The sequence below is a fragment of the Triticum dicoccoides genome, chromosome 6B, assembly GCF_002162155.2.
Source record: "Triticum dicoccoides isolate Atlit2015 ecotype Zavitan chromosome 6B, WEW_v2.0, whole genome shotgun sequence".
NCBI lineage: Eukaryota > Viridiplantae > Streptophyta > Magnoliopsida > Poales > Poaceae > Triticum > Triticum dicoccoides.
The window spans coordinates 147,540,196-147,554,051 of NC_041391.1; positions in this window are offsets into that span (position 1 = coordinate 147,540,196).

Consider the following 13,856-nt stretch of genomic DNA (forward strand, 5'->3'; position numbering starts at 1 on the left):
CGAAAACGGCGGGATCATTCGTTCTGCCTCTATCGCGAAACAGATTCTTCGAAAATGCACTGCGTGAAGAACCTGAACTTCTCGGTGCGTGTACCTGAACTTCACTCTGTTTTTCACGTGATTTTTTTGCTTGTAGCTCTTCGTCCACTGCTCGTAGTTCTCCATCCACTCACCGGAATTGAGCAAATGACATACCGTTCGAACGCTGCTGTAAAGATGCAACTTTCCCGTGTTGATCTTTTTTCATACTCGCAACGACTTTAAAAGTTTTTCATCTAAAATTCATCCACTCTAGTAGTTGAACTTCCTGCTATTTTCAGTTGAACTTCTGTGATGTATTTTCGTTTGTCATTTTCTCATCCATCGTTAGTGTTACACAAATGATATTTCTTTTGTACAAATCTCTCTCACAATATTTTTTTAATTTTCTCTGACGAAGTACTTGAACTTGTAACAACAAAACTTGTAGTCTTTGCTTTTTATTCCTTTTTAATACAAAATGCACATCGTGTAGTACATGAACTTCTAGCAGTTATCAATTTTAATTTCTCTCGATTACGTGAGAATATCTGAATTTTTTATGAATTTTTCTGAATTTCTTAATCCTTTTTATGAATTTTGAAGCGCTCTATTATTAAGAGTTGGGCTTTTTATTATTTTATTTTTGAATTTCTTGTTTCCATTCTTTAATAACGAGGAAATCTGAGTTTTCTGTTATCATCGAACTTCTCCACCTTTTTAATATGGACTTCCTGGTTTTTTCTTAATTGCTTTTATGAAATTTTGAAGCGCTCTATTTTTAAAAGTTGAACTTCTTGTTATTTTACTTTTGAAATTCTTGTTTCCATTCTTTAATAACGAGGAAAATTTGAGTTTTCTATAATCATCGAACTTCTCCATCTTTTTAATATGGACTTTCTGGTTTCATTTCTTTTAGTAACCGAAAAAATCCTACTTCCTAGTTTTCATTCTTTAATTTTAACTTTCTCGGGGCGAGCACTTGAACTTCTAGCTACAAAACTATTAGCCTTTGCTTTTCCATTCTTTTTTTCATATAAATGCACACCGTGTAGTACGTGAACTTCTGGCAGTTATCAATCTGAACCTCTCTCGGTTACGCGAAAATATCTGAGTTTTTTATAGATATCGAGCCACTCTACCTTTTTTATTTGAACGTCATTGTGTATTTTTAGAAATGTGAAAATTTGAGTTTTTTTAGAAACATAGAACTTCTTCGTTGGTTGAAATTGAACTCATTGGTTTTATTATTAACTAGAAAAATTCAATTTTTCAAATAAATATCAAACTGCTTTGCTTTTTCCAATTGAACTTCTTGGTTTCTTCTCTAGTAACGTGAAAACCTGAGTTTTTATATACATTGAACTACTTTGTTTTTTGAAATTGAACTTCTTGGTTTTAATCTTTAGCATTGGGGAAAATCCAAGTTTTTATAAACATTAAACAACTTCATTTTTTTGGACTTCTTGATGTTATTCATTAATAACGAGAAAAGTCCTAGTTATGTAATAAATATCGAATTGCTGAGTTATTTGAAGTTGAAATTCTAGGTCTTATTAAGAAGGAAAATTTATTTTTATAAACTTTTTGAACTGCTCGGTTTTTTCAATTTGACGTTCTTTGTTAAAGATATTGAACTTCTCCATTATTTAAATTTGAACCTCTAGTTTTTTTTCTTGAAATGGGTAAAATGCCATTTTTTGTATAATTTTTGAACCGATTTGCTTTTTTTATTTGAACTTCTTGGTTTATTTTCATTAAATGTGAAAATCACAGTTTTATAATTAACAAAGAACTTCTCCGCTATTTTAATTTTGAACTTCTATTTTTTTAAACAGGTGTTCAATTTTTGCCTTTTCTCATATATATTTTTACTGTTCTCTTTAGTTACATGATGTTTTACAATGAAACATTTTTGTAAATTTCTTGGACACCCAAGGTGTTTTTTTTAAAGCGATTTTTTTTAACTATCAACGATAGAAACTATGAATTTATCACCCACATAATGTTTTTAGTACACCCCACACTACACCCCACACAAACTGCACACGCAACTGAAATATACCTTTTTTGAAGTTTGTGAGCTCCTGCAATTGCCGCAAACACTGAACCTTCACAAGGATAAGGCTGAACTTCCTCATTTTTAATTATGCACATGTTGAATCACTTTGTAACTTTAATTTGAACTTATAGGTTTTTAGAAATGGGGTAAATCCAATTTGTAGAAACTTTTTAATTGCTTGTTTTTTTAATTTCAATAGCTTGTTTTTATTTTATCTTTTGCAATTTTCCACATGAATTACTCAAGTTTGTTCCATGGATTTGTCAGATTTTCCCTAGTGATCTCCCGTTTTTTCTATTTTGAACTTCTGTACATGCCATCAAGTGAAATCAGCACATGCGTGGCAACTAAGAAGCACGTACCCTGCTAATTAGTAGAACAAGTGTACTAGATCGCATATATCCAAAGGAAAAAACTTTTTTGCAAAAAAATGTAAAAGTTAGAGCAGCAGCAGCAACATCACACGGTGTGTAGCAGCCAGTGGCACACAAACGCAAACACCTTGTGGGCAAATGACGGCACACACTACTTCTCATTATATAATTGTTGAATGTCACCAATAGAAGTGTCCGAACTTCGACAACCATCAACTAATTTTGCCCAATTAAAGATGCTTATTTTACACAAATTGCTGTAGCTCACTCACGCACATAGCACGCATGAACACATCCATGGCAGAGAAAGCCGAAGGGGAAAAGAATAAACACAAAATGTATATACTCATTGGCATACCAACAAGCACGTACATAGTAGCAGACCTGAAATATCATAGTTTCCCATGTAGAATTGCATCAGTTTTTTTTGTTGAACTGCTACTGAAGGACGACATAATAGGCTTACATTTGATGGGCAGCTGACAAGATGCCACGGCTGCTTTTACATCCCTCTCAGATTTGTGGACGGAACGCTGGTGGCTCGGTGCTTGCAGAGGCTCGTTGCTGCAGGATGTGAGACATGCCAAACCCACATGTATTTTCTTCAGGATCCTCGGCGACAGGTTGTGAATTTCATGACCTTGACAATATGAACTTCAAACACACACTATAGTAAAGCATCTGTCGAACAAGACTGCTCATAAAAAATAGACTACTAATACTAGATCCTAACGGATAATGAAATTAACAAATATACAAATATGAACAGGCTCGCGTGTATGTATCACAAAAAAATTATCAGACATGAGTCATCCAAACTTCTAAACTATCATGAACTATATTATGTGAGCTTCGAGGTCTTGACAATATGAACTTCAAGGGACCAGAAAACCCCTGACTAACTTATGTACAATACGGTAATTCAGTATTCTAGACATAACCAAAAGGTGACGCTGAAGAAATGCATACTAGCATTCTCAAGAAAAAATCGATGGTTCCTCCTACGGCCATAGAAGATAAGTAATGACCTTTCGACTTAGAAGGTGATGCCCCCTGTTCACCTCCCACATTAGCAGGAACACCGACAAGTGGCACTAGTGGTGGTGCGCCGGTAACTTCCTACCTGAACACCTGATTGTGGCAATGAATCTACACTTGGGAAGTCTTCATCTGAAGATGTATGCTGATCTACAAACTTTGAGTTAGCTACAGAAATTCAAAGAAATATGAGAATGAAGATAAGCATAATGCAAAAAAAGAAAGAGAAATATGTCTATATGCTTAAAATGACCTGGATGAGACACAACCAATGAATCTGGGTGGATATCTTCAGCATTGTAGTATGTTCCTTCCTCCCATTTCCAGAGAATAAACATTTTGAAGAAAGCAAGAAGGACGAGTTTAAGCTGCTTGCACCGCAGTCCATTTATGCTCCTCAATCTCATCCTTTATTGATGTTTAGGAAAAATCCATGTAAAAGTAGGACAGCTTATGATTGTACAAACCTGTTGGCATGTAAGAGAAGAGGTAAAATTAAGTAAGTGATATTATATCTCGTAGTATGTACGATATGATTTTTTCGCGAAAGAGGTGCAAAAAAAACTTGCTCTGTAGAGGTATTCCCACAAGAACTAATATAATGCACATGTTCGAATATTTGTTGCTCACAAAAATTTGGGCAAAGGACAAACAGTTGAGGCATCAAATCAACACAACTTTCACGAAACTTGTACAAAAAATTTCTCCAAAGAAACAGGGGACTAGGGGACTAGCCGTTCACTCTACATGCAGCAATCACAGGAGTGGATGCACAGAAAAGGCAGAACCTGAATGGGGACTAGCAGTGTAGTTGGACTGATGCGAAGCCGTCCTAGGTGTGAGGCAGCTACCTCCTCTCCAGGTCTGAAGCATGGAGCAGGACCAGCGCCATCCTCGTGTGCGAGTGACGGCCAGGACATGGAGGAGATGGGGGTGCAGGGTGTTGGGTTCGGGATGAGCCACTAGCGCACTGCGCAGGATCATGGTGGCGGGCGGCGGCTCGGGTTCTTGGGGGGCGACATCGGCGTTTGTTCCACAGGGTCGACGACAGCTTCAACGCCGGCAGAGGAGGTGATGCAGGGGCGGAGAGGGGTGGAGTTGTGTCGGAGATCCATGGATGGCTGGGATTTGGGCGCTGATGTGGTGAACATCCAGGAGCTCCGTCGTCGAACGGCCGGAGGTGGCGATGCCGAACGCCGCAATGATGGATCCCCATCGGGAGGAGGCTACATGAGTGAAGGGGCTACGGGCTTGCTCGTCTTCAGTCGGGGAGCGTGGCGGCAGTGGGCTGAATCCAGAGCCAGGCGTCGGCGCCCCGGATCCACGGCCCGCAGCGGCGCTCGAGGTCTATGGGTGGTGGAGGTTTGGGGCGGCGGCGCGTCACGCATGGCTGATGGGCGGCGACACGAGGCCGGCGAGGAGGGGCTACGAGATGCCGGCGGGCAGGGGCGGCGTGGTCCGGCGGGCAGGGGCGGTGCGACGCGGCAGGCAGGGGAGGGGCAGCGCGGTGGCTTGGTCGGTGGGGACCAGGGGATGATGAGGCGTCGTCAAGGGAGAGGAGAAGGTCGTGGGTGTGGTAGTGGGCCATTCGGGGTGTGCACAACGGGCCAGTTTTTCCTCTTCGACATCTCAGGAACATGACGTAGCGCCCTATATAGCGACGTTGTGATCAGAATAACTATTCTGATCCCAGGATCAGAATAGTGCTACTATATATATATATATATATATATATATATATATATATATAAGGATCACCCCAACACAAAGTGCTTGCCAAGGGATAAAATGAAAAAGGGAAAGGTGAAGATCACCTTGACTCTTGCATGAAGTAAAAGACATAAAGTAAAAGATAGGCCCTTCACAGAGGAAAGCATAGGTTGTCATGCGCTTCTAGGGTTGGATACACAAAATCTTAATGCGAAAGAACGTCACTTTATATTGCCCCTTGTATATGGACATTTATTATGCAGTCCGTCGCTTTTTGCTTCCATAACAAGATCGTACAAAGCTTATTTTCTCCGCACTAATAAGTCATTCATATTTAGAGATCAATTTTTATTGCTTGCACCAATGACAACTTACTTGAAGGATCTTACTCAATCCATAGGTAGGTATGGTGGACTCTCATGGCAAAACTGGGTTTAAGGGTATTTGGAAGCACAAGTAGTATCTCTACTTGGTGCTAGGAATTTTTGGCTAGCATGAGGGGGAAAGGCAAGCTCAACATGTTTGAATTATCCATGACAATATACTTTAACTGAGATGCGAGAAAACATAACCCATTACATTGTCTTCCTTGTCCAACATCAACTCTTTAGAATGTCATACTTAATAAGTGCTCACAATTATAAAAGATGTCTATGATAATATATTTATATGTGAAATCTCTCTTCCTTCAATATTCTTTCATGAATTGTTCAAATGACTAATACAATGCTTGCTAACCGTCAATAAATTTACAACCTCTACTTCTTAGGTGTGAAGTCATTACTCCCCATGGGATAAGCATATGAAGCATATATAATTTCAGATTTATGACATTCAACTCATTCAACCATTAACTCATAGGATATAAGTGAAGCACACGAGTAAATGAAAAACTACTCCAAAAAGATATAAGTGAAGACCAATGAGTAGCTAAATAATTATGCAACTATGTGAAGACTCTCTCTCATTTAAGAATTTCAGATCTTGGTATTGTATTCAAACATGAAGCAAAACAAAATAAAATGACATTGCAAGGATAGCACAACTCATGTGAAGAAGCAAAAACTTAGGCTTAACCGATACTAACCGATAGTTGTTGAAGAAGAAAGGTGGGATGCCTACCGGGGCATTCCCCAAGCTTAGATGCTTGAGACTTCTTGAAATATTATCTTGGGGTGCTTTGGGAATCCCCAAGCTTGAACTTTTGTGTCTCCTTAATTCCTTTCATATCACGGTTTCTCTTTTTATCAAAAGCTTCATCCACAACAAACTCAACAAGAACTCGTGAGATAGGTTAGTATAAACCAATACAAAACCATATCATTTTCTACTGTAAAAAATCACTAAAATTATTATTCAACATTGCATACTAAATCCCTCTGCATATTTAATACTCCTATCCTCAAATAGAATCATTAAACAAGCAAACATATGCAAACAATTCAACCATAACAGCAATCTGCCAAAACAGTACAGTCTGTAAAAAATGCAAGAGTATCAATACTTCCTTGACTCCAAAAATTATAAGAAAAAAAGTACGCTGTAGAAGATTTATCAGAGCTCAATATGCAAAAGGATTCAACATTATACCATTCTCTGAATTTTCTAGGGAATTTTTTCAACAGCGGTAAACTTTCTGTTTTGAAACAACATGTATACTAGCAAAATAAGCATGGTAAAGGCTATCCTTGACATTTTCATTGAAAATAAAGATGCAAAACATTATTCTAACTAACATAAAGCAAAAACTAACAAAATAAAATGACTCTCCAAACAAAACACATATCATGTGGAGAATAAAAATATAGCTCCAAGTAAAGTTACCGATGAACGAAGACGAAAGAGGGGATGTCTTCTGGGGCATCCCCAAGTTTAGGCTCTTGGTTGTCCTTGAATATTACCTTGGGGTGCCTTGGGCATCCCCAAGCTTAGGCTCCTGCCACTCCTTATTCCATAGTCCATCGAATCCTTACCCAACACTTGAAAACTTCAACCACACAAAACTCAACATAAAACTCGTAAGCTCCGTTAGTATAAGAAAATAAATTACCACTTAGGTACTGTAATGAACTCATTATAAATTCATATTGGTGTAATATCTACTGTATTCTAACTTATCTATGGTTCATACCCTTACATACTAGCCATAGATTCATCAAAATAAGCAAACAACACAATGAAAACAGAATCTGTGAAAAGCAGAACAGTATGTAGTAATCTGTATCAAACGTATACTTCTGGAACCCCAAAAATTATGAAATAAATTGGTGGACCTGAGGCATTTGTCTATTAATCATATGCAGAAATAATCAACCTAAAAGCCCTCTCCAATAAAAAATGGCAGCTATTCTCGTAAGCGCAAAAGTTTCTGTTTTTTACAGCAAGATCAAAAAGACTTCACCCAAGTCTTCCCAAAGGCTCTACTTGGCAATTTATTGAAACAAAAGCTATAAAAAATTATTACTACAGTATCATAATCATGTGGACACACAAAACAGTAAGGATAAATATTGGATTGTCTCCCAACAAGTGCTTTTCTTTAATGCCTTTTTAGCTAGGCATGATGATGGCAATGATGCTCACATAAAAGATAAGAATTGAAACATAAAGAGAGCATCATGAAGAATATGACTAGCACATTTAAGTCTAACCCACTTCCTATGAATAGGGGTTTTGTGGGCAAACAACTTATGGGAACAATAATCAACTAGCACGGGAAGGCAAAACAAGCATAACTTCAAAATTTTAAGCACATAGAGAGGAAACTTGACATTATTGCAATTCCTACAAGCATATGTTCCTCCCTCATAATAATTTTCAGTAGCGTCGTGAATGAATTCAACAATATAACCAGCACCTAAAGCATTCTTTTCATGATCTACTAGCATAGAAAATTTACTACTCTCCACATAAGCAAATTTCTTCTCATTCGGAATAGTGAGAGTATCATAAAAGACTTGAACACTAAAAATTGTTTCCACATTAAAAGAGTAATTTTCAAAAAAAGGGCAATCATAATCATGACAAGTTTCATAAATATAATCATCACTACTTTTTATAGCATAATTTTCATCACAATAATCATCATAAGTAGCAACTTTGTTCTCATCATAATCGATTGAAACCTCTCCCAAGATAGTGGAATCACTAAATAAAGTTGACACTCTTCCAAATCCACTTTCATATTCATCACAATAAAATTCAACATCCTCCAAAATAGTGGGATCACTACTTCCTAAAGTTGACACTATTCCGAACACACTTTCATCAATATAATCATCATAGGTAGGAGGCATGCTATCATCATAACAACTTTGCATATCAAAACTTGGGATGCTAAAAATATCATCTTCACTAAACGTAGCATCCCCAAGCTTGGGACAAACATTAATTTCAGCAAATATATTCTCAAATATTTCATCCTCATCAAACATAGCTTCCCCAAGCTTGGGCCCTTTCATATCATAAGCATAATCACTCTCATCGTTAAAAATATGGATAGCACCAATAGTAAAGCAATTATCATCATCACAATGATTAGTAGGAGCAACATCATTTAGGAGGAATACCTTTTTACCTCTGATGCCCCTTCTCTTCCTTTTCTTCTTCACATTATGTGTGGGTTCAAGCTTCTTTATTGATGGGATTGGTTGAATAGAAAGCTCCTCCTCGTTACCTGGTTCATCATAAGAAATGATAGGAGGAGATTGGGAAGTCTCTTCCCTTTCATTAGTATTCTCATCATCTTCTATTTGCTTTCTTTTCTTTAGGTAATTGGCAATACAAGGATTTTCAAAGCAATTCACTGTACAATACAAATAAATCTTCTCTAGATCAAAATCAAGAACTTTCTTAAGGGCAAAACCTGGAAGATCCTTAGTTAAACGTTTCAATTATTCATATCCCAAAAGCAAACTAAGTTCATTATAATGTGCAAGGGAAATCAAATCATCACAATTTTTGGACACGATTCGATCATGAAATAATTTGCATAGGAGATGTAGATGACTACGTTAATTGCAAAGTTCACAAGTACGGCAAACAAAATGTAAATTTTCAGTGCTCCCATTTAACTTTTCTTGCAACAATTTAGTTTCTAAATGCTTATGCCTCTTGCAATATACCTCTTCTCTATTTTGTGTGTTCATGCAAACATGCACTCCACAAAAGTTGACATGCTCATAAGAGATATTTTCATCATGACTAGTGCAATCATCATTAGTACTATGGATATTCAAAGAGTTCATACTAACAACATTGCAATCATGCTCATCATTCAAAGATTTAGTGCCAAACATTTTATAGATTTCTTCCTCTAGAACTTGAGCACAATTTTCCTTACCATCATTCTCACGAAAGATATTAAAAAGATGAAGCATATGAGACAAACTCAATTCCATTTTTTTGTAATTTTCTTTTATAAACTAAACTAGTGATAAAACAAGAAACAAAAAGATTCGATTGCAAGATCTAAAGATATACCTTCAAGCACTCACCTCCCCGGCAACAACGCCAGAAAAGAGCTTAGTTGACAGGGTGTGAGTGTCGTTTACCTAGCCTCCCCGGCAACGGCGCCAGTAAAGAGCTTGATGTATACTACACAACCTTCTTCTTGTAGACGTTGTTGGGCCTGCAAGTGCACACGTTTGTAGGACAGTAGCAAATTTCCCTCAAGTGGATGACCTAAGGTTTATCAATCTGTAGGAGGCGTAGGATGAAGATGGTCTCTCTCAAACAACCCTGCAACCAAATAACAAAGAGTCTCTTGTATCCCCAGCACACCCAATACAATGGTAAATTCTATAGGTGCACTAGTTCGGCGAAGAGATGGTGATACAAGTGCAATATGGATGGTAGATAAAGGTATTTGTAATCTGAAATTATAAAAACAGCAAGGTAGCAAGTGATAAAAGTGAGCGTAAACGGTATTGCAATGGTAGGAAACAAGGCATAGGGTTCATACTTTCACTAGTGCAAGTTCTCTCAGCAATAATAACATATATAGATCATATAAAAATCCCTCAACATGCAACAAAGAGTCACTCCAAAGACACTAATAGTGGAGAACAAACGAAGAGATTATGGTAGGGTACGAAACCACCTCAAAGTTATTCTTTTGGATCAATCTATTCAAGAGTTCGTACTAGAATAACACCTTAAGACACAAATCAACCAAAACCCTAATGTCACCTAGATACTCCATTGTCACCTCAAGTATCCGTGGGCATGATTATATGATATGCATCACACAATCTCAGATTCATCTATTCAACCAACACAAAGTACTTCAAATAGTGCCCCAAAGTTTCTATCGGAGAGTCAAGAACGTGTGCCAACCCCTATGCATAGGTTCATGGGCGGAACCCGCAAGTTGGTCACCAAAACATACATCAAGTGGCACATGATATCCCATTGTCACCACAGATAAGCACGGCAAGACATACATCAAGTGTTCTCATAAAAGGCTCAATCCGATAAGATAACTTCAAAGGGGAAAACTCAATCCATCACAAGAGAGTAGAGGGGGAGAAACATCATAAGATCCAACTATAATAGCAAAGCTCGGGATACATCAAGATCATGCCATATAGGGAACACGAGAGAGAACACGAGAGAGAGAGAGAGAGAGAGATCAAACACATAGCTACTGGTACATACCATCAGCCCCGAGGGTGAACTACTCCCTCCTCGTCATGGAGAGCGTCGGGATGATGAAGATGGCCACCGGTGAAGGATCCCCCCTCCGGGAGGGTGCCGGGAAGGGCTCCCGAGAGGTTTTTGGTGGCTACAGAGGCTTGCGGCGGCGGAACTCCTGATCTATCCTTATATTCGATGGTTTTAGGGTACGTAGGCTTATATAGGTGAAAGAAGTCTGTCGGGGGGTGCTCGACTAGCCCACGAGATAGGGGGGCGCGCCCAGTAGGGGGTGCCCTATCTCCTGGCCTCCTCGAGGATCTTCTGACGTAGACTCCAAGTCTCCAGGATGATATTCTTCCCAAAAATAACGCTGTCGAAGGTTTCATTCCGTTTGGACTCCGTTTGATATTCCTTTTCTTCGAAATACTGAAACAGGCAATAAAACAACAATATGGGTTGGGCCTCCTGTTAGTAGGTTAGTTCCAAAAGTAATATAAAAGTGTATAATAAAGCCCGTAATCATTCAAAACAGATAATAAAATAGCATGAATGCTTCATAAATTATAGATACGTTGGAGACGTATCAATGATCAGGTGTGATAAGCTCTACGTCCATCTACAACGGGTGCAAGCCAGTTTTGCACATGCATAATACTCAGGTTAAACTTGACGAGCCTAGCATATGCAGATATGGCCTGGGAACACTGAGACTGAAAGGTCGAGCATGAATCATATAGTAGATATGATCAACATAGTAATGTTCACCATTGAAAACTACTCTATTTCACGTGATGATCATATATGGTTTAGTTGGTTTGGTTCACGTGATCACTTAGATGATTAGAGGGATGTCTATCTAAGTGGGAGTTCTTAAGTAATATGATTAATTGAACTTTAATTTATCATGAACTTAGTCCTGGTAGTATTTTGCAAATTATGTTGTAGATCAATAGCTCGCGTTGTTGCTTCCCTATGTTTTTGCTTCCCTATGTTTTTATATGTGTTCCTATAGAAAACTAAGTTGAAAGATGTCAGTAGCAATGATGCGGACTTGGTCAATGATCTGAGGTTTATCCTCATCGCTGCACAGAAGAATTATGTCCTTGATGCACCGCTAGATGACACACCTATTGCAGGAGCAGATGCAGACATTATGAACATTTGGCTAGCTCAATATGATGACTACTTGATAGTTTAGTGCACCATGCTTAACGGCTTAGAATCGGGACTTCAAAGACGTTTTGAATGTCATGTACCATATGAGATGTTCCAGGAGTTGAAGTTAATATTTCAAGCAAATACCCGAGTTGAGAGATATGAAGTCTCCAACAAGTTCTATAGCTAAAAGATGGAGGAGAATTGCTCAACTAGTGAGCAAGTGCTTAGATTGTCTAAGTACTACAATCACTTGAATCAAGTCGGAGTTAATCTTCCAGATAAGATAGTGATTGGCAGAGTTCTCTAGTCACCATCACCAAGTTGTTGGAACTTTGTAATGAACTATAATGCAAGGGATGACGAAAATGATTCCGGAGCTCTTCGTGATGCTGAAATCGACGAAGGAAGAAATCAAGAAAAGAGCATCCAGTGTTGATGATTGACAAGACCACTAGTTTCAAGAAAAGGGCAAAGGGAAAGAAAGGGAACTTCAAGCAGAATGGCAAGCAAGTTGTCACTCCCGCGCAGAAGCCCAAAGCTGGACCAAAGCCTGAAACTGAGTGATTATACTGCAAAGGAAATGGTCACTAGAAGCGGAAATGCCCTGAATATTTGGTGGATAAGAAGGATGGCAAAGTGAACAAGGGTATATTTGATATACAGGTTATTGATGTGTACCTTACTAGTGTTTATAGTAGCCACTGAGTATTTGATACTTGTTCGGTTGCTAAGATTAGTAACTCGAAAAGGGGGTTACAGAATAAACAGAAACTAGTTGAGGGTGAAGTGACGATGTGTGTTGGAAGTGGTTCCAAGATTGATATGATCAACATCGTACGCTCCCTATACTTTCGAGATTAGTGTAGAACCTAAATAAATGTTATTTGGTGTTTGTGTTGAGCATAAATATGATTAGATCATGTTTGTTGCGATACGATTATTCATCTAAAACGTAGAATAAATAGTTATTCTGTTTACATGAATAAAACCTTCTGTGGTCATACACCCAATGTTGATGGTTTATTGAATCTTGATCGTAGTAATACACATATTCATAATATTGATGCCAAAAGATGCAAAGTTAATAATGATAGTGCAACTTATTTGTGGCACTGTCGTTTGGGTCATATCGGTATAAAGCGCATGAAGAAACTCCATGCTGATGGGTTTTTGGAATCACTTGATTATGAATCATTTGATGCTTGCGAACCGTGCCTTTTAGGCAAGATGACTAAAACTCCGTTCTTCGGAACAATGGAACGAGCTACTGATTTATTGGAAATAATACATACCAATGTATACGATCCAATGAGTGTTGATGCTAGTGGCGAGTATCGTTATTTTCTGACCTTCACAAGATGATTTGAGCAGATATGAGTATATCTACTTAATGAAGCACAAGTCTGAAACATTTGAAAAGTTCAAAGAATTTCAGAGTGAAGTGGAGAATCATCGTAACAAGAAAATAAAGTTTCTATGATATGATCGTGGAGGAGAATATTTGAGTTACGAGTTTGGCCTTCATATAAAACAATGTGGAATAGTTTCACAGTTCACACCACCTGGAACACCACAGCATTATGGTGTGTCCGAATGTCGTAACCGCACTTTATTGGATATTGTGCGATCTATTATGTCTCTTATCAGTTTACCACTATCGTTTTGGGGTTATGCATTAGAGACAGTTGCATTCACTTTAAATAGGGCACCATCATAATCCGTTGAGACGACGCCTTATGAACTACGGTTTGGCAAGAAACCAAAGTTGTCATTTCTTAAAGTTAGGGGCTGCGATGCTTATGTGAAAAAGCTTCAACCTGGAAAGCTCGAACCCAAATCGGAGAAATGTGTCTTCATAG